At 38.9% G+C, this 21,674-nt stretch overlaps 1 protein-coding gene across 6 annotated transcripts in view; it reads left to right on the top strand.

Annotated features, from left to right (window-relative positions):
- The window catches only part of MYO1D (myosin ID), a 382,795-nt gene that overhangs the window by 49,773 nt on the left and 311,348 nt on the right, over window positions 1–21,674 (top strand). Inside the window, exon 2 of one of the 6 annotated variants that reach the window (XM_050763785.1) lies at window positions 7,723–7,800. The exons of 4 other annotated variants lie outside the window; for them this stretch is intronic. The gene's annotated coding sequence lies outside the window, so the exon portion shown is untranslated. Of the gene's footprint in view, window positions 1–5,417; window positions 7,801–21,674 lie in introns of those variants that run through there. One more of the 6 variants, XM_050763786.1, reaches the window with a different exon arrangement.

Raw genomic sequence — 21,674 nt, 5'->3', positions numbered from 1 at the left:
TTCTGTAGTCCCAGCTACTTGGGAGGCTGAGGCGTGAGAATTGCTTGAACCCAGGAGGTGGAGGTTGCGGTGAGCCGAGATTGCGCCACTGCACTCCAGCCTGGGTGACAGAGCAAGACTCTGTCTTCAAAAACAAAAACAGAAAAGAAGAGAACAGCATGAGACTCAAGTTCCCACACCTAGAAAGTAATTGAGCTGGGGTACAACCTCAGGTCTGGCTGCAAAGCCAGAGGTATGTGTATAAATTCAAAGTGCATAAAATAACTTTTAGCCACATGATTTTATCCATCCACTTGAAAATGACTGTGTCTGATGTTCTGATAAACATCTGTCCCAAAAGGTGGGGAAGTTAAGGAAAGCACCCTGAGAAGACCTTACTAAAAAATGCCCTTAACCTAAGTATCTAGTTCCCCTATTCTAATACTTTCTCAGCTCCTCCCTGTTAGATGACTCTTTTTTTGCTACTATTTCAAGATTTCATCTTAAAAGCAAATGTTTTGTAGTTTATTTTGGCACACACCATAGCATATTTTCTTTCTAGCATTTCCATTTTTGTTCCTAACTTATTTTCTCCTGTCTGTGTGGAATTGAGGCGGTGTAGCTCAGTGATGAAGTCCTGAGCATTGGAGTCAGACCTGAGGTCTGCCTTCTGACTGTCGCTTACTAATAGTGTGGCTTTAAGCAGGTTTACCCGACTTGTATGTGTGTGCCTCAGTTTCCATAGCAGGAATATAGTAGTCCGGCACCAACGGAACTGATATAACAGAATACAACACCATAGAGTGGCTCTGAAGTTTAAATGAGAAAAATGCACATCTAGTACCACTTTGCCTCTTAGCATGAAGCAGGCATTCAAAATAGGTTAGCTTTTCTACCCCTTTTACCTCTTTAAATAATATGAAATAATTGATTTTGCCCACTGGCTTACATAGCATTTTCCCTCCCTCCCTCTGCATGTAGTAGCTTAGAGAGAACATTTAGAACCTGGCATACCTGCCCAGAGCCTGCTCATTCTCTGCTTGACTCATTCACTTACACACCTGTTTCCTGTCTTCTTTCTGATAGCATGGGAGAAAACAAACAGAATCCAATTTACTTACACAGAACAATGACCTCTTACCCAGCACCTTTCTGGAAAATAACGCCCGCCTTTAGTATCCCTGGCTTCCACGTCAGTTTCTTTCACTCATCCTTAACTTGAAGTGTTTTTCAGTGTGCTTTCAGCCTCTCCCATGCTCAGGGTTTTGGTGTTTGCCCAGTATTTAGCGGTTTGTGATCATGTGCTTTTGCCATTGGTGTGGTTTTGACTTGGTAAGAGTTATTTCTTAATGCTTTGTAATGTTATCCCTATTTCTTTAGTGAAAACCTTAGTTTATAAGTCATGATAAGCATCATATTTTACTTGTAAATCAGATTTCTGAAAATATTTTTCTGCTTCAGTGAGAGCTGGATTTTTTTTCAAGGTTGCTTTTTCCTCATTGCTTTGGCATAGAAGACAATTCCTTGTGTACATAGTCACTGACCATCTGTTTTGCGGGCTGTAGATTCTAGAGTTTGCCTTTAAACTTAATGATGTCTTTTTTTCTACTCTTTCCTTTTTGGGGGGTGTTCTTGTCAGTTGAATAGATTGGAGGTTTTAAAAATATAGAAATAAATACAGACTTGTTTTTTACAAAATGTTTATTAATTTTTTATTGTAGTAAAATATATGTAACATAAAATTTACCATTTTAGCCATTTTTAAGTGTACAGTTCAGTATTTCTGTAGCATTAAGTACTTTCACATTGTTGTTCAGCTGTCACCACTACCCATTTCCAGAACTTTGTCATCATCTCAAACTTAAACTCTGTACCTATTGGTCAATAACCCCCATTCCTCCCTCTTCACAACACTGGCAACCAACATTATACTTTCTGCCTCTATGAATTTTTTCATTCCAGGTTACTTCATATAAATGGAATCATACAATATTTGTCCTTTTATGACTAACTTAGTTCACTTATTATACTGTTCTCAAGGTTTATCCATGTTATAGCATGTGTCAGAATGTCTTTCCTTGTTTATCCTGAATAATATTCCATTGTGTGTTCATACCACATTTTGTTTCTCTGTTCATCCATTGATGGACATCTGGGGTGTTTCCACTTTTTGGCTATTATGAATAATGCTGCCATGAACTTTAGCGTGCAAATAAATTTCAGGCCTCTGCTTTCAATTCTTTTGGGTGCATACCCAGGAATGGAACGCTAGATCATATGGTAAATCTATTTTTAATATTTTGAGGAACTACCATACTGTCTTTCACATTTGGTGGCAGCATTTTTCCTAATATACATTCCCATGTTTTACATTTTACATTCCCATGTTTCCTAATATGCTCATATAGCATTTTTTAAAAGTTAAAAAAAATATATGTTTTCAACTATGATTGTATCAGAATTTAGCTGGAAATTATGAAACAGCATGATAAATGCATTACCAAATGTTGCACTTCTTAAATATTTTCTCAAGATATTTTTGTGTCCATTAAATTAGTTTACTATTAGTACTAGCTTGTCTTCTATTCAAATAGAAATTTTCTCCTATCGCAAGAGTGTGGAAGATCCAGTGTCCATGGTCTTCTGTATCAGGGCAGGATTTTTGGTGTGTGGTGTCACCTATATAAATTACATTGTGTTCAGTTTTATTAAATGTCAAGTTTTGTTAGATTTCAGATTTTAGTAACATAGAAATTACTGAAGGGATGCACAGTTTTCTGCAGATAAATTTTCAGGCCATGATTTACTCATTTGCAACTAAATATTTAAACTCCTATTCTTTTTAAGGTAGTAAGCTGGCTACTGTAAGAAAAGCATCTCTATGTATTTTTTCCACATAGGCCTTAAAAGCATTCATTCATTCATATCAACAAACTATTGTTGACGTCCTGTATGCCAGGCTCTGCCAAATGGGTGGGAATGGACATGTTGATTGCAGATAGGTGAACAGGCAAGTCTTTATTAGACTTGTATGGTTAAGTTATGTGAAGGTGGAAGTACAGAATGCTTTGAGAGTAAATGGGATGGGGCAAGCTAACCAATAGTTGGAGAGGAAGGGAGAATGTATCATCAAGATCTCTAAAATACCTCAAAATTCTTCAGGAAATGTATTCTCCCTAGAATAGTTAACCCCCAGAATAAAGTAGTAATACACTTTTTTTTTTTTTAAGACGTAGTTTCACTCTATCACCCAGGCTGGAATGCAGTGGCAACGTCATAGCTCACTGCAAGCTCAAACTCCTGGGCTGAGGCAATTCTCCTGCCTCAGCCTCCCAGTAACTGGGACTATAAGTGTGTGCCACAGCACCTGGCTAATTTTTATCTTATTTTTTAAATTTTTGGTAGAGATGAGATCTTGCTATATTGCCTGGGCTGGTCTTGAACTCCTGGGCTCAAGCAGTCTTCGTGCCTGGGTCTTCCAAAGTGCTGGGATTAGAGGCATGAGCTACCACACCTGGCTATGGTAAACATTTTTATAGCATTTTAATATCATATATCACTTGTGAAATGAGTATACTGTTAAGGAAGCAGCATTCGACTTCTGTCATGCCCAGCAATTAAAACTATCAGTAGTTTTAAAACCCTATGCATATGAGTATGTGACCTTGCTTAAAGAAAAATTGGGCCGGGTGCAGTGGTACACACCTGTAATCCCAGCAGTTTGGGAGGCCAAGGCGGATGGATCGCCTGAGCCCAAGAATTTGAGATCAGCCTGGGCAACATGGTGAAACCCTGCCTTTACAAAAAATACAAAGATTAACCAGGCGTGGTGGCACACGCCTGTAGTCCCAGCTATTCAGGAGGCTGAGGTGGGAGAATCACTTGAGCCTGAGAGGTTAAGGCTGCAGTGAGCTGTCATCATGCCCCCTGTACTCCAGCCTAGACAATGGAGCAAAACACTGTGTCAAAAAAATAAATAAAATAAAAGGAAAAGAAAAGAAAAATCATCCTGAAATAAGAAATACCCTCTGTTTATAAAGTAATGTATTATGGAAACTTTTGTTGCGATAGTACATAATTTCAGTTTGAAAATGTTCTACACCCAAACAAGCTCAACGACTATTTCTAATGTCACACTTTCAAAAGGCCACAGCTGAGATAACAAAAATATGCTGCTATTCTTTAATATTTTCATTACTTTTAATTTGGCTTACTTTTTTATCCTTATTTTTTAATTACTAAAGAAAAACATGCAAGTAACAGTCAAACAATCAGAAGTAAATGAAGTAAAACATGAAATTTCCTCCCTTTCCTCTCCTCCACCAATTCTATTCCACAAAAGTAAACACTGCAGTTTAGTGTGTCTCCTTCCAGAACATGCAAGCATTTGGACAACCAACTACTGTAAGAGGAGGGAGGAAGGAAGAGCAGGAGAGGGCAAGGGAGAGAAATTGTGCATACACATACATACATCCAAATTAAAAAATAAAGAAAGTATGCCATAATAATGTTCTGTATATGGTTTGTTTTCCATTTACTAGAAATAGAAAGTTAGACCAGAGTACCAGCTCCAAAGAAAGAGGTCCTGGGTCAATTCTGAGCCATCACTTAGCAGCCAGGGGACCTCAGACAGTAATGCAGTCTTCTTCAATCCTAATTTTGTCATCTGTCAAATAGGGGTAATTATTTGCTCCTTAACAAGGTTGTGAGGATTAAATGAGATACTATGTGTAAAGTACTTGGGGGAAGTGGCTGGCACAGAACCTCAAGCTCTGGACAAACAGTAAGCTGTTAGTTTTACGGGTACTGTAACTAGGATACCTGACCCATTATGCTATGCTTTGCTGTGTGAAAGGACAAATATCTCTTTATTGTTCTTTACTTTGCAAAAATTGAACTTTAAAGCCAACTTTTCAAGTTCCAAAATGAAAGTTTATTAGTCTATTGAGTGCAGTTGCTTTGAATTTGCAAGTTCAATTTTGGGAGAATTAGTACCAACTTTCAGGGTTGTTTTGTTCCAAATGAATCTCCTGTGTTCAGCATATAATTTGATTCTACTTTGTGATCATTCTGAGAGTCTTGCTTTTAATGGTTTTATATGACAATTTATTGACATGACAGACATGTTTGGTCTCAGTTCTGTCTTTATGTAATTTTTCTGCCTTTAGTACTTTTTTTTTTTTATTTTTGAAACAGAGTCTGGCTCTGTCGCCCAGGCTGGAATGCAGTGGTCCGATCTCGGCTCACTGCACGCTCCACCTCCCGGGTTCACGCCATTCTTCTGCCTCACCTCCCAAGCAGCTGGGACTGCAGGTGCCTGCCACCATGCCTGGCTAATTTTTTGTATTTTTAGTAGAGACTAAAATACACTGTGTTAGCCAGGATGGTCTCGATCCCCTGACCTTGTGATCTGCCCTCCTCGGCCTCCCAAAGTGCTGGGATTACAGGCGTGAGCCACCATTCCCGGCCTAGTACTTCTTAAATAGTTTCTGCATGATGTTCACTGTTTGTGTTGCCTTGCTTTGTGTTTTCCTTTTGATAATGTGAACACCTAACATTAGGTTTTTTTCCTAGTAGTTACTTTTACAACTATAATTTTACATTCCCTCTCTCCGTTTGATCACTCAATTTTTAATTACTTATATTACTGTTATTGGTTTTCCTAGGTATATTTCGCCAAATTGGGGATATATATGACCAACCTATGGGCTTTCCAACAACCTGTGGCTTGATTTGCAAAGTTTAACTCAGTTTTAAGCACTATGCATGTTGTCTAGATTGAAATTCAGACTTAGCCACTTGCTAGTTGTGTAACCTTAAGCAAGTTACCCAAAGTTCACTATACCTCAGTTTCCTTCTCTGTAAAATATTATGTATATGTAATGAATGCTGCAGAGGTTAGTAGTTGGGCTGATCTTCTAGCTGCATAGTGTCATCGGTGCCCTGACCTTGGGTGACCACTCACTTAGCTATCCTTGGCTTATGACTTTTGTGCTCATGCTTGTCTTGTGGTCATATGATAGTTACTCCACCTCCAACCTCTCATCAGCATTCTAGACAGGAAGAAAGAACAGGAGGAAAAGGGGTGCCTATACTGAGGAAGCAAAACTTTACTAGAAACCCTCAACTTACATCTCATTGACCAGAACTAAGTCACATGATCACCCCTTCCTGAATGTGGGAAATAAAACAAGAATATTTACCATGATAATTTTACTAGACCAAGTAAAAGTCATGGTTAAAACCACTAATTTTAAAATGCTGCCTGTGGTTGGCAGAATTATGCCTCACCATCACCCCTTTCAAAGGATGTCCATAGCCTAATCCCTGCATTCATATTTTGTCTCTTTCTTTCACTTTTTGAACAAAAATCCTATACTTATAAGTAAAGGGAGTTTTTCCCTGAGAAAACTTTTCCCCCCAATCCCTAGTATGGACAAGTTTGAATTTGGTAGTTTGAATTTGGATCTGTCCTTGGAAATTTGGTTCAAATACAGGACTAGATCTCCCTGGATCCATAGAGAAGCTCCAGTCAAAGATGTGTGTGTGTGTGTGTGTGTGTGTGTGTGTGTGTGTGTGTGTGTTATCTTCAGCTGACAAAGGTTGGCAGTTGTAGGGCACTTGGCCATCTCTTATTTCTTTACCACAAGGATTACTTCATCCCTATTTGTAATTCTTAAAAGTAAGTTATATTTTATGTACATATGTGTTTATTCATTTTTTAATTTTAGTTTGTTGGTATAAGAATATTCCCACAAGTTAAACAATGAAAGTGATGATTATACTAGACATATTAATGACTAATTATGCCTACCCACCACCTACATCATTTTCCCCCCAGCTTAATGGAGGTTTTATTGACAAACAAAAATTATATATGCTTGCAGCCAGTCATAAAAAAGAATGAGATCATGTCCCTTGCAGGGACATGGATGGAGCTGGAGGCCATTATCCATAGCAGACTAACACAAGAACAGAAAACCAAATACTACATGTTCTTACTTACAAGTGGGAGCTAAATGATGAGAACACATGGACACATAAAGCGGAATGCTAGACACTGGGGCCTATCAGAGGGTGGAAGATGAGAGGAGGGAGAGGATCAGGAAAAATAACTAATGGGTACAAAGCTTAATACCTGGGTGATGAAGTAATCTGTATAACATACCTCCAACACACAAGTTTACCTGTATAACAAACCTGCACATGTACCCCTCAACTTAAAATAAAAGTTAAAAAAAAAAAGGAAGAATGAACAGAAAGAATATACATATACTTATAGTATACAATATGATGTTTTGATATATGTATACATTGTGAAATTATTACCACAGTCAAGCTAATTAATGTAGTCATCACCTTATATAGTTACTCTTTTGTGTGTATATGGTGAGAATATTCTTCTATAACTGAAAATTTCTACCCTTTGACCAGTATCTCTCCATGTCCCCCATCCCTTGACCATATATGACCTCATTCGGTCATAATCGTATGAGGTTATGACCTCATAACAACCATTCTTTCTTTTTCCATGAGTTCAACTTTTTAGATTCCATATTGTAAGTGAAAAAATGTAGTATTTGTCTTTCTGTGTCTGGCTTATTTCACTTAGCATAATATCCTCCAGGTTCATTCATCATTCGTGTCACAAATGGCAGGATTTGTTTTTTAAAACTGAATAGTATTCTATTTTATGTGTATGTGTTTATATCACATTTTCTTTATCCATCCATTTATCAACAGACACTTTGATTCTTTCTGTATCTTGAGACTAATGTGAATATGCTGCAGTGAACGTGGGAGTGAAGATCTCTCTTCAAGGTAGTGATTTTCTTTCCTTTGAACATGTACCCAGAAGTGGGATTGCTGGGTCATATGGTAGCTCTATTTTTAATTTTTTGAGGAACCTACATACTGTTTTCCATAATGGCTGTACCAGTTTGTATTCCTACCAACAGTGTGCACGAGTTCCCATTTCTGTGCATCCTTGTTCTCACTTTTTTAAAGAGAAACTACCCTTCTATGGCCTTACTGAACAGTGATCATGTTTTGAACCACTTGATTCCTGTCTCCCTTTTCTCCCCCTGCCACATCTGGAATAGGACGTAATCCAAGGATGACCAACCTGTGGGCTTACCAGCAACCTGTGGCTTGATTTGCAAAGTTTTACTCAGTTTTAAGCACTAAGCATGTTGTCTAGATTGAAATTCAGACTTAGCCACTTGCTAGTTGTGTAACCTTAAGCAAGTTACCCAAAGTTCACTATGCCTCCGTTTCCTTCTCTATAAAATATTAGATCCTTATAATGTAGTTTTGAGAATTAAAAATAGTTAAGTCTTTAGAACAGTATCTGGCTCATACTCAAAGCTTCATAAATGGTAGCCATTATTATTATTCTGCTAGGAATTTGGAATTAAGAAACTGAATAAGTAAAAGAGTTACTAGGAGAAACTAAAGGTAGAGCGTCATGAGATAAAACAGTGGTTTTTATTCCTTTTTGGGGTCATTGCCTTCCTGAAGCATCTGATGAAAGTATGGGACATTCCCTTCAGAAAAGTTCATAAGTATACATAAACAATAAAATCAAGGTTGAAAGCACCTGATGCAGAGAATGATGGGGGGAGGCCACAGCAAGTCAAAGCCATGTCAGCTGTGAGAAGGAGCAGAAACTGCCACCAAAGCAGAAGGAACTGTTGAGTAAACGGAGGGGAATGGACTGAATCAAAAGGCAGAAACAGAAGCTGGGAGATAGCCCTTCAGTTCCGGTCCAGTGATTTCTACCCCAGAATTCCTGTGAGATCTCTGTTTATCTCCTCACAGCCAACTTCCCTGCTTATAACCAAGTTAACATAGCCTCCTGTCTTGCAATCACACTAGCCGAACCAAAAAAAAAAAAATGATGAAACCAACTTTTGCATGATGAAGCATTATTGCTGTGTCATTTCAGATTTCTTTCAGCCAACATTATGAAGTTTTCCTGTGGTGTGATTATATCAACAGCAAATGCTTTCAGAGTAAAGTGAATAACCAGCTGTAGTTACTTTTCAGCGGCTGCTAACTTCCTTTTTTGTAGGTTGAACACTTTCCAGGCATATCCTAGTGTTTAACATTCCACTTTAAGGAAAAAGCAAGGAAGAGGTAACATCAACCTACCTCTCTAGTAGAATTCTCTTTTATTTCGATGAATTTTTTAAAGTTTTTAAGCTGAAAATGAGGCAGAACTTCATAAGATTTTGTAGGTAAAAAGTATTTTAAGGATTTTTCCAGGCCCATTACATCCAAAGAAAACTGGACCCCGGTATTCTATTGCATACTTAGTCTCATTTAGTCCTCACAATAACCTTATGTGGTATAATACCCTTCCTTACAGATGAGGAAACAGGCTTAGAGAGATCTGACCAAGGGATCAGATCTGCCCAAGATCACTATAGCAAGTGGTAGAACCAGGATTTGAACTCAGGGTTTTCTGACTACAAAGTGTATGCTGCAATGCTTCATTGGACTCTAAAACTTAGGCTAGAGAAGAATGAGACTTTCACTTTAGTTTCCCCACTGGTCTCTCTCCCAGCAGCTGTTCTAGAAAAGAAGGCTGGAAACTTGCAAGCCCCATTTTTTTATCCTTGAGCTGGATGGGTCTTGAACGTGTCCATCGAGCATCTGCCTCCTTTGCAGTGTCATCTCAAGTGGTGTGGTACCTTCCCACTGGGCTGGAGCTATTATTGGATACTTAGCCAACCCTCCTTCCATACTGAGGCCTTCACATGGGACCATAGCTCAGCAGTGCTGGGGAGGATGGTCAGAGACTGCAGGGGCAGCAGTGACCCACAGTTTGAACAGAAGCATCACTAAGACTTGTTTACAGACTATTTGCAGGATAGGGGCATGGTTAAGAGCACTGGCTCTAGAAGTAGACTACTTAGGTGAATCCCAACTCTTCCATTCAATACTTGTAGGTAGAGAACCTACTACCTCTTAAAGTCTCCATTTCTTTATCTGTAATGTAAGGTATTTCTTTAAAAGAGCGTAACATATAGGGTTGTTGTGAAGATTAAATGTGATAATGCATGTAAACCACTTAGCTCAGTGCCTGGCATGGTAATGCTCAGTAAGTGTTGGCTATTACTATACTACTTGAAAACAGTTTAGAGAAAAAGCAAAGAAGGAGGAACATCAACCTCTCTACTGGATCCTTTTATTTTGGTTAATTTTGAGTTTTTGAACTGAAAACAACTCATAAACATATAGGCTTTTATAGCTGGGAAGGATTACTTTCCTTGAAAATGGGAACTCCTGTGTTTAGCTTTCAAAACCAGTTTTTAAACTGCAGTCATTTTATGAGTGTAAAATATTAACTTCAAAAGGCATAGAATGTAAATGCATTTTATTACTGTAATGAAGAGAGGTAGAAATATGTTCTTGTTCCAAGTTCTTTTGTTGCTAAACCATTAAATGATCTGGCTGTTGTTTTCCTGTTTCTCAGCAGCATAAAGAATCTTCAGTCTTCAGTCTTCATATCTTTTTAGAAATGCATAAAATTTGTAGATTTCTAATGTATTCTTGTAACATTACTGTTAGCCAGGCAAAACACTTTGAGAGGCTGAGGTGGGAGAATCACTTGACGCCAGGAGTTCAAGACCAACTTGGGCAACATATCAAGACCCTATATCTACAAAAAAATTAAGTAATCACTGTGAAGTAGCTGGCAGATAATTACTATTTTTATTTTATTTATAGCAATACATCTAGTACCTCATTAAATAGAATTTGAGGTACAAGTAGTTACTTGCCTAAGTTACACAATTTTTCCTCACCAAAAAAATTTTTATTCTGTGGCATCTCTTGCCATTTGTCATCCTTTTCTTTAGTTAAAAATACTAATTTTTATTATTAAAAAAATTCAAAAAGGGACTGTATTATATTAGAAGAAAGACTAAATCCTGTGTTTGTGACGAAAATGGATTAAGGTTTTGATAGTGAATTTTAAACTCATACTTACGATATATCCAGGAATTTTGCATAATATCTACAGTTGAGGTGAATGCATCCATTTATTATTTAGACCACTTAATATAAAAACAATGAAGTAACTCAGGATTTACTAATTGTAAATACACAGTATAAGTATTTTTAGAGAAAAATTATATGCAAATGTTTTTTTCCTTGCCTAGAATTTGAAGATATTGTTAAAAAATTGCAATCCCTTGCAAACTTGATTGGTTAGAATCAAACAGAATTATTTAAAATTTAGTTTTAATAGTACTACAGCAATCAGGTAGAGAGAAACCAAAATAATTATTAAAATGATTTCAAAGTTCAAGACAAAAAGTAACATTGGACTAAGTTTCCAACCTTTCCCTTGGTCTAGGACATTAACCTTCTCTCTTTAGCTGTCTAACCCTTATGTATCCTTCTGGGCCCTGCGTTTGTCTCAGTGAAGCCTTTCCTAACCTTGTGAGGTCTCATGTTTAATACCATGTTAGCACTGTGCCCTCTTCCTTTATCTCTAGTTTGTCTGTATTGTAATAACATAGTTGTTGATAATTTTTTAAAACTGTTCCTCACTTGACTCTAAGTTGGATCAGGACAGGAACCAAGTGTGCCCTTTTCACCGTCAGATGCTTAATGTAGTGTTAAACATCACACTGGACCCACAGACCTTCTCAATAAATATTTATTGACTGATAGATGAATGGATTCCTTGTTTAGGATGTTGTAACTGAGAGATATTGAGAAGAAGCAACTGGCTACTTCCCACAGGTTTTCAGATCAGGTCACCATGGATAAATGATTTGTTATATTTATAAGCCCAGAAATTTAATTTTATCATCTTGATTATCAGTTATTGTTACTAGTAAACAAACTTACAAGAAACCAACTTGTATGAGAGAATACAACCTCGAAATTTACATAGGAAATGTACCTAGAAACCGGGGCTTGTGGTCTATACAGGTGTGGCAGAGACAGTAGTCACTTACCTTGTCCTTCTCAACTTTTCCTACCTAGCTTGCAGTTAGATCGGGACCACAGGACTAACCTGTGGTATTGGCCAATGAACTCTGCATAGAGTGACGTGTCACTTTGAGGCCCAGGGAATTCAGAGCCAGCATGCTTTCTTGTTTGTTTCTTGTTTGCCAAAGTGTATGTTTTTTAGACCTCCTGTTCTCAATGGCAAATCTATGAGAGGGAAGAGGGCTGCCTGACCAGGATTAGACTTAAGCATAATAACTGTGCTTTTAAAAAAATGATGAGAATAAGAGCCAACATGAAAATTTAAAGTATTTAAGTCATTATCATTGGTATTTTTCCATACTTTAGAACTAGTACTCGCAATTCTTGAGCCACAAGTTTGGAATGGTTTCTTCTATTTCTTCTACCACAATATTTTTGGTGTCTTCCTGATAAATAAGGAAAATCCAGGTTGAAATGGGCAACTTCTATAAGTCAAGAGCCAGAAAATCTTTTTTCCTACAGTTTATGTATTTTAGCAGTAGTTTATGTAGCAAAATGGATCTCTTATGAGATAATTTTTTCATTAAGTATTTTTTCAACAGAATTATATTTGAACCTTGAGGGTCTATTTTCTTCAAGATACTGTTAAGCTCTGCAAAGGTGAGTAAGTCATATGTCTTGTCTTCAGGATTTTACCGTCCGTAATAGACTGCTAATTATTCACCAAAATGTGTTTCCTGTTCTTTGGCGGCACATCCTCCCTTGCAGTTATGTGTCATGTGACAGAGTACTCACTAGTGGAATTTTTGAGGTCTAGACACTTCTAGGTCTAACTCACAAAAGCCTCCCACAAGTGATTATCCATTCTCTGCCCCTTTTGCTGGCTGGCTGTTGATGCGCGAGGTAACTTGAAGTCATGTGTTGAAGATGGAAGCATTTTTGTCAGACATGCTACTGAACAATTGCACGTAGCAAAGGCCCACTCCCTCCCCACAGAAGCATTTGTATTGTATGGGTAATAAATCAGCTTGTCGTGTAAAGCCACTGAAAGTTTGGAGTTTATCTGTAATTGCTATTAGCATTACTCTAGGCAACTTTCAATAGATAATACAGCAATTCCAGTGTGAATATTTAAATTTTCAACAATGATTAATTTATGTCTTATTTGTAATGCATCCTGCTTGGAAGAGACACGTTTTCATTTAAAATAGTCTGCTAATTCTTTGTCTTGCTTTCATTACTCCATATTACATGTCTCTTCTTTTAACAGCGAACAAATGGCTACTCGGATTGAGGAGGTCCTTCATTATCTTCCTTCCTTTCACACCATTTTATAAGGTCATTTATATGGTTTCTGTGCTTACAAATTCATTGAGCATTTACTATTACTTAGAAGTGCAGTAGAAAAAAAGAAGGAATAAATTTAGAATGTCAACACAGAACTGTTTTTTTGTTTTGTTTTGTTTTGTTTTGTTTTGTTTTGTTTCTTGAGATGGAGTCTCGTTCTGTTGCCAGGCTGGAGTACAGTGGTGTGATCTCAGCTTACTGCAACCTCCGCATTCCCGGTTCAAGTGATTCTCCTGCCTCAGCCTTCCAAGTAGCTGGGACTCCAGATGCGCACCACCACACCCAGCTATTTTTTGTAATTTTAGTGGAGATAGAATTTTACCATGTTGGCCAGGATGGTCTCAATCTCTTGACCTCATGATCTGCCCGCCTCAGCCTGCCAGAGTGCTGGGATTACAGGCGTGAGCCACAGCGCCCGGCCAGAAGTGTTTTTTATGTGGCTGACCTGAACTCTGGCAGGTCACTTTTCTAAAAAGTGTTGCTACCTGGAGAAAGTTACCACATGTGAAAGCTAGTTTGTATTCAACCTTCCACCTAATGCCCAAGGCAGCAATCTAGTTATTCTTGATTCATGTATCTCCTCACCATCTCCACTGCCGTCTGGTCAGTCACCAGATGAGGTCAATTGAGTCTCCTAAATATCTTTTGAATGTGACTACCACCATGCTCCAGCATAGGTTTCTATTAAGCGTACCATGGACGCAGCCGTCTCTTAACTGGTCTCCATAACTCCAGTCTTAAGACTTCCATGCTGTAGCCAAAACTTCTTAACATGACTTGGAAGGCCCTTGCATCATCAACAATTAATTCTCCCCTCTTTTCTCTATCTTTCCTTTCCTTTACTGTTGCTGCCTTCTCTGTGCCTTGTGCTCCGGGCTTACTGAACTTCTTTTCATCCTTTAAACATGCTTTTTTCTTTCTGAAGCCTCTCAGCCTCTGTTCCTGCTGAGATCTCCATGTGGGACACTACTCTTACCCACTCCTCCTCCTCCACCCCATTGCCTCAATAATTCCTACCGGTTCTTTAGTTTTCAACTAAAGATGTTACTTCTGGGATCACCTTCTCAGTCCTTGAGGTCTGCATTAACTGCGTTTCATTTGTACTGTGATATATTTCCCTGCATTTCCTCTAATAGCTCCTTTGCTATATTTTCCTTTTACTTGTCTGCATCCCCTACTGGGCTGTCTGGAGGAACACAGACCATAGTTATGTTGATCACCATTGTATCTAAGCCCTTGGCATATTGCTTAGCACAAAAAATATTTGTTAGATAAATGAGTAACAGGTTGTGTAAGAACCTAGTCTTTTTTCAGACTTGTCTGTAGGTGATATTTGAGGATATAGGACTGAAGTCAGTGCCAGAATATCTTTTCGCATATTGGGAAATCATCAATGAAGACCATTTACAGGAGAAATGATTGAATGCTGAATAGTTGTTGAAGATTGAACTAACAAGATTTGCCAGTGGATTGGATGATGGGTGTAGATGACTCCACATGTACAAGTTATATTTGCTTGGAAAATTGTTCATGAAAAGTTAATGTCGCCATTATGGTTAAGGGGATTGTGAGAATTAAATGGCGTGTTATATATAAAGCCTCTACCTAGCCTAGTGCTTGGCATTTTGTAGGTACTCAATAAATATCATTTTCCTGTTTGTAAGTGACTTAGTACTTTGTTAAGGCAAGGAAGCTGAATGTGTTATAACATGCTGCTGTTTCTAAGCAAAACTGTGCAGCAGGTGAAGTTGGTGTCCAGTGTCTGCTGGAACTTCTGCAGTCCTCTCCGTTGTCCTACCCAGAACCCCACAGGCTATATCTCAAGGTCAGTACTCCTCCCCTTGACCTGGTACTCTAGTTGTCTCTCCAGTTCCCTCACTTGGAAGGCTTATTACTATCGTGTTTCATTCTGACTTCCTCTAACTTAAGTGCAGGTAATGCAACGTAAAGAGTTAAGAGCATTTACTCTGCTGTCAGACTGCTGGGTTTGAACTGTGGCTCTATCACCCCTGACCCTTTGTAACCTTTCACAAATTACTAGATCTCTCTTACCCTCATTTTTTTTTTCTTTTTTTTTTTTACCGTATTTAGCAGAGGAAGAGAAACTCTTAGAACTGTGAGAATAAAAGAGATAGTTCTTTTAGTACATTTGAAATTGTGCCTAGCACATAAAAAGCACTGAATAATTGTTTGCCATTTTGAGTCATAATCATACCTGATGACTTCAGCTACTTTTGTGTAGCCCTCAATATCCCTTCTGTACCAGTTCTTGAATCTCTGCACTCCTCTCCTCTCATCCATCCTTTGATCTTGTTTCCATTCAGAAAAGTAAACCCAAACTCAGAATTCAAAACTAAACTTATCAACTTCCCTATTAAGGCAAGCTTATCTCTTTTTGTAGCAGAATGTGTTGGCTACAAGTAGTAATAGAAAAACCCAAATAAAAGTGACTTAAACTATAAGGAAAGTTATTTCTCTCCCATAACAAGAAGTGTAGCAGTAGAACGGGTCCTGGGTTGGATAATTCAGTTGCTTAGTCGTGTTTTCAAGGACCCAGGTGCCTTCCATCTCCTCAGCATTTTGACTTGTCCTTTTAGACTGGCTCTCCTCATCTCAAGATGACAACTCAGGCAACATGTGCATATGACAGGTTTCAAAAAGGATTGCCCCACATCTTTACTCAGATCCGAGAAAAACTTCTTAATCTCATCAATGACAAGAGGACTGGAATTCCCAGCTTTACCTTAGACTAACCAAGATCCATTCTCTTGGATCTGGGGATAGCATTCCATTTCTGGAGCACGTGGCTGGGTAGGGGTGAACACCTGAACAGCATCAGGGCCCTACTGGCAAAAAAAAAAGAAAGAAAGAAAAAAGAGAGTTGGGGGATAAATGTGGGTAGAGGGCATACTATGTCTACTACAAGGTTAAATATTTCATGATTAGAAGTAAAAGATCTAAAAATGAAGAAGAATTAGTAGTGACATTGAAGTTAGGGAAACTGGGTAGCAAGTACTGTAGAAAATCAAGTCAGACCAAGGATTGGGGCTGGAGTAGCGGGGATGGATTTGGGAGATGCACCATGCATCCTCATTGACTGGACATAGGGAGGGGAAGAAAGGTCTCACTTGATTTCCAGTTTCTTTTTGGCTAAGTGGATAGCCATTCATGGAGATGAGGAAGGCAACAGGATGAGTAGGTTTGACTGGTAGAGGTTTACTTGAGCTATGTTTTAAACGCATTGAGTCTGGAATGCCTAGTGAGACATCCTAGTTGAAATATCGTATAGGCAGTTGGAAGAAATGTCTGAACTGGAAATGTAGATGCCCTTTTGAGAGCAGGAACTGCTCCTTCCCCTTTTCTTCGTTATTGTTGGTATCTCCCGGTCTTCTTCAAGTCTTCCTCATTCTTTGGTGCCTCTCAGGCTGATCGCCTTCTCCCTCTCTTCTTAAGGAATACACTCACTTTTGGTGAAGCTGTTGCTACAATTGCTGTCTGTCTGCCAAGGTTTCAGTGTAATGCCATAAGGCAAATAACCTAAACCCATTAAAATTAATTCAGAATTTAAAAGGTCAAATAATTTAATCTACTTTTTAAAAGACTCATAAATATTAAATTACCAAAAAAAAGATGACTCCTCCTCAAACAGAATACTTTTATCCTAAGCCCAGGAAATTGTGATAAGTGGACAGTTATTTAAAGGCATATTAAAAGTTAGACTTCTCATGCCTCTAATCCCAGCACTGTGGGAGGCCGAGGCGGGCAGATCACTTGAGGTCAGTAGTTTGAAACAAGCCTGGCCAACATGGTGAAACCCCGTCTCTACTAAAAATACAAAAATTAGCCGGGCATGGTGGTGGGTGCCTGTAATCCCAGCTACTCAGGAGGCTGAGGCTAGAGAATCGCTTGAACCCAGGAGGCAAAGGTTGAGGTGAGCCAGGATCACGCCATTGCACTCCAGCCTGGGCAACAGAGCGGGACTCTGTCTCAAAAAAAAAAAAGTTACAGACTTAACCTTATGTATGGTTCCCCAAAAGTATAAACATGTGAAACAGAGATCAGGAATGTTCAATCATTTGCGATTTAGACCTAAATTACTAGGGAAGATCCCCCAGTACATTCTGACACAGGACACCCAACCATCTTTACCTTTTCTGAGTCTGTGAACTCTAAACTTCAGAGTCACCCTTAGAACTCTTTGTGTCTGCCCTTCTGTTTCTCTTGCCACCTACTCTCCCCTCCCTTTCTCAGCCTCCATCTGCTGTCTGGGTGCTCTTCTCTGCAGCTTCCTCACCCTTCAAATATAGTCCCTTGTCACATTGGTTCCTGACTCTGGCTACCCACTACTTCCTCCCCTTCACCACTGCTGCCCGGTGTTCACGTACACCTTTCAGCCACATCATTCTCCTGGCTGCTTCCTGCTCATGCCTCTCAAGGTCACCTGCATGCCACTGCTTTTGCTTTGTCCTGGCCTTTTCCCTTCACGCTTTACTTAGCCCTTTCCCACTGCCTTTAGGTATAGAAGAAGCGTTAATTAGTTTTTGCCTGTCTTTAGAGAAGCAGATCATTGATCATTGTGAATTTGTACTGCAAATACTATAAAGATTATCAGCTCACCTGACAATTATAGTTGGACCCCTTCTAATAAGATGATGCAAAAGGGTTGTCCAAGTATTAGCAGTTGCTGTTATTGCTGAGCACAGAAACACTGCATGAGTGCCTCTTGTTTTAAAAACAGCCCAATGGCTAGACGCAGTGGCTTACACCTGTAATCCCTGCACTTTGGGAGGCCAAGGCAGGCAGATTACTTGAGGCCAGGAGTTTGAGACCGGCTTGGCCAACATGGCAAAACCCTGTCTCTACCAAAAATACAAAAATCAGCCAGGCATAGTGGCACATGCCTGTAATCCCAGCTACTCGGGAAGCTGAGGTGTGAGAATCACGTGAACCCAGCAAGTGGAGGTTGCAGTGAGCCAAGAACATGCCACTGCTCTCCAGCCTGGGCAACAGAGCAAGACTCTGTCTCAGAAAAAGAAAAAGAAAAAAAAACAGCCTAGGCCAGGTACAGTGGCTCGTGCCTATAATTCCAACACTTTGGAAGGCCAAGTGGGGAAGATTGCTTGAGGCCAGGAGTACAGTGCAAGACCAGCCTGGGCAACATAACAAGACCCCCATGTCTACAAAATAAAAAACAAAGAAATTTAGTTGGGGGTCGTGGGACATGCCTGTAGTCTTAGCAACTCAGGAGGCTAAGGTGGGATGATTGCTTGAGCTCAGGAGTTTGAGGCTGCAGTGAGCCATGATTGCACAACTGCACTCCAGGTTAGGCAACAGAGCGAGACCCTACCTTAAAATCAAAAATAAAAATGAATAAAAACCAGTCCAAGGAGGGTGTGGGAGAGCAGGCATTTTCTTTGAGATACAATTTAGAAATCTCTCTCATATCTACCCTAAATATACATATGCATGTGCATGTGTGTATTTATATGTACATATACATACACGTATTTACATATATACATATACATATGGATATACATAAAGGCATAAAATTTTGCATACAAAATTTCTCAGTGTCTTAGTCTTTCAGGCTGCGCTAACGAAATATCATAAAGTAGGTAGCTTATAAATGGCAGAAATTTATTCTCACAGTTCTGGAGGCCAGGAAGTCCAATATTAGGGTGCTGACATAGTTGGGTTCTTGTGAGTGACCTCAGCTGGGTTGCAGACTGCCACCCTCTCATTGTATTATTACATGGTGGAAAAAGAGTATGTTAGCTGTGTATCCTCTTCCTTTTAGGGCAGTAATTTCATTCATGAGGGCTCTACCCTGATGACCTGGTCACCCCCAAAGGCCCCCTCTCCAAATACCATCGCATTAGGAGTTAGATTTCAATGTATGAATTTTGGCATGGCAGGGGGTAGGATGCAAATATTCCATTCATAGTGCTCAGAATACATTAGAAATTTATAGCATTGGTTATAGTCAGATAAAAGCACTGGAAGTTCTGGAATAAAGTGTGAGGGGAACCTTTTCACTGCATTCCATTTATATCTTTTGAATTCTGATTATCGGTGTATTACTTAAATATTTCTTTCAAATTTACTTTTTTTTTAGAGACAGGCTCTCATCTGGAGTGCAGTGGCATGATCATACCTTACTGCAGCCTCGAACTCCTGGGCTCAGGCAATCCTCCTGCCTCAGCCCCCTGAGTAACTAGGACCACAGGCATGCACCACCATGCCTGGGTAATTTTTAAATTTTTTTGTGGAGCCAAGGTTTTACTATGTTGCCCAGGCTGATCTTGAACTCCTGACCTCAAGCAATCCTCCCACCTCGGCCTTCCAAAGCATCAAATTTAGTATTCTATGACCCATCAGTTCTCACTTCAAGAAATTTCCCCACAGAAATACTTGTTTGGGTTAGGAAAATTGTGGGTAAGGTGATGTTAATGATAACATTTTTTATAGTAACAATAGCAACCACAAAAGCAGGAGCAACCTAAAAGTACCTCAGTAGGGGCTGATGTCTTAATTATAACATATCTATGCTGTTATTTAGGAAAATGAGGTATGCAAATATGGTAATGTGAAAGGGTTGCTGATTTAAGATAGGGTAGGTTATACTGCAGTTACAAACAACCCCCAAGTCTCAGTGACTTAATGTAAGAAAGGCTTATTTCTCACTCACATAAACTTTTCTGTGAATCCAGGGGACTCTCTAGTCAATCACTGAGCACACAAGCTGCTTTGATCTTGTGGCTCTGCCATCTCAAACACAGAGGTTCCTCAGTCACCAAAGCATGTTCACACCAGCTTTTCTGTGCTTTGGCCCAGAAGTGTGTGTGTATCCTACAGCCTGTGTGGCAGAGCTAATAGTATTCTATTGCCTAACTCCCACAGAAGTGTGGGAGAACAGATGAAATGCTTGGGATATAAGCCTGCTTTACTATTTACTGCTAATGTTACCTTTAGTATTTAAGACATCCTAATTGAGAAAAACATGTAGATCAGATTATATGATATATATCACATACAGACAAGATATATTAATATGACACATGGGGTACAGTGTATATTTTATATATTATGTATAATTTTGTTTTAAATATGTATATACATACACAGGGTATAGGAACATAAAGTTTTATGGAAGAATATATAAGTTAACAATAGGAACCTTTAGAGAGTGGAACTAAGGTTACCCTGTTTAAATATTTTTACTGTAATTTTTTATATTTTCAACCCAATAATAAAGTTTTAACTGCTTTAAACACTATAGTGTAGTCTTTACCTTTTATTCATACATATTAAAATAGTAGGATTATTGTGTATTAATTTTTGTGGGTTTTTTCCAGTCTAGTTTAAATTGACTTTGTGAAATCCTCCTTGAAAATAAATACAAGTTTGAGAAATCTGAGTTGTGCAACTGTTGTTTCACCCTAAATGAAATTAACTTATAGCCTATTTATGTGTGTATATAATATGTATAGACCAAAGAGAATTGCCAAATTAACCTACATTTTTATTAATACATCCTATGTTATTTACTTAAGCCTTACATTTTGCCAATTTTGTAAAATAGGAAATGCCATTCACTATTTACTCTGCACCACTCCTTTCCTGAATATGCTGGAACTAAAGGGCAGGCAAAGAAATAAGTAATTCATTCATGGTGAACAAGCAAGGAACAGACTAGCAATGCCTTGGAAAGCCAAACACCCTTGGAGCTATAAAAACATAGTAACAGATGACATAATCCTTACTTGGAATATTTATTATTAATCTCTTTAGGCATTCAAAATGTGGAGGTTTGGCCAAGCATGGTGGCTTACACCTGTAATACCTGTACTTTGGGAGGCTGAGGCAGGAGGATTGTTTCAGCTCAGGAGTTCAAGACCAGTCTGGGTAACATAGCGACACCTTGTCTCTAGTGAAAATTTTTTAAAAATTTGAAAGATTAGCTGGGCGTGGTGGCATGCACCTGTAGTCCCTAGCTGCTTAGGAGGATGAGGTGAGAGAATCACTTGAGCCTAGGAGGTTGAGGCTGAAGATTCACTTTTCACAGATTAATGACTATTTCTGCAAAGCCAAACATTCTAATTTACAAATGGGATATATATTAAATATACATTTTAAAAATACATTTAAACTCTAATTGAAAAACCAACAACATTAACACCTTAGGTATGGTGCGAAAATGTTACTTTTTTTGTTGTTTTTGTTTGTTTGTTTGTTTGTTTGTTTTTGAGACACAGTCTCGCTCTGTTGCCCAGGCTGGAGTGCAGTGGTGCGATCTTGGCTCACTGCAGCCTCCGCCTCCCAGGTTCAAGTGATTCTCCTGCCTCAGCCTCCCGAGTAGCTGGAACCACAGGCATGTGCCACCACATCTGGCTAAT

This window comes from Macaca thibetana, chromosome 16 (genome assembly GCF_024542745.1).
Source record: "Macaca thibetana thibetana isolate TM-01 chromosome 16, ASM2454274v1, whole genome shotgun sequence".
NCBI classification, from domain to species: Eukaryota; Metazoa; Chordata; class Mammalia; order Primates; family Cercopithecidae; genus Macaca; species Macaca thibetana.
The sequence above is the reverse complement of the archived record's forward strand: the minus strand, read 5'-3'. Positions and strand labels throughout refer to the sequence as shown.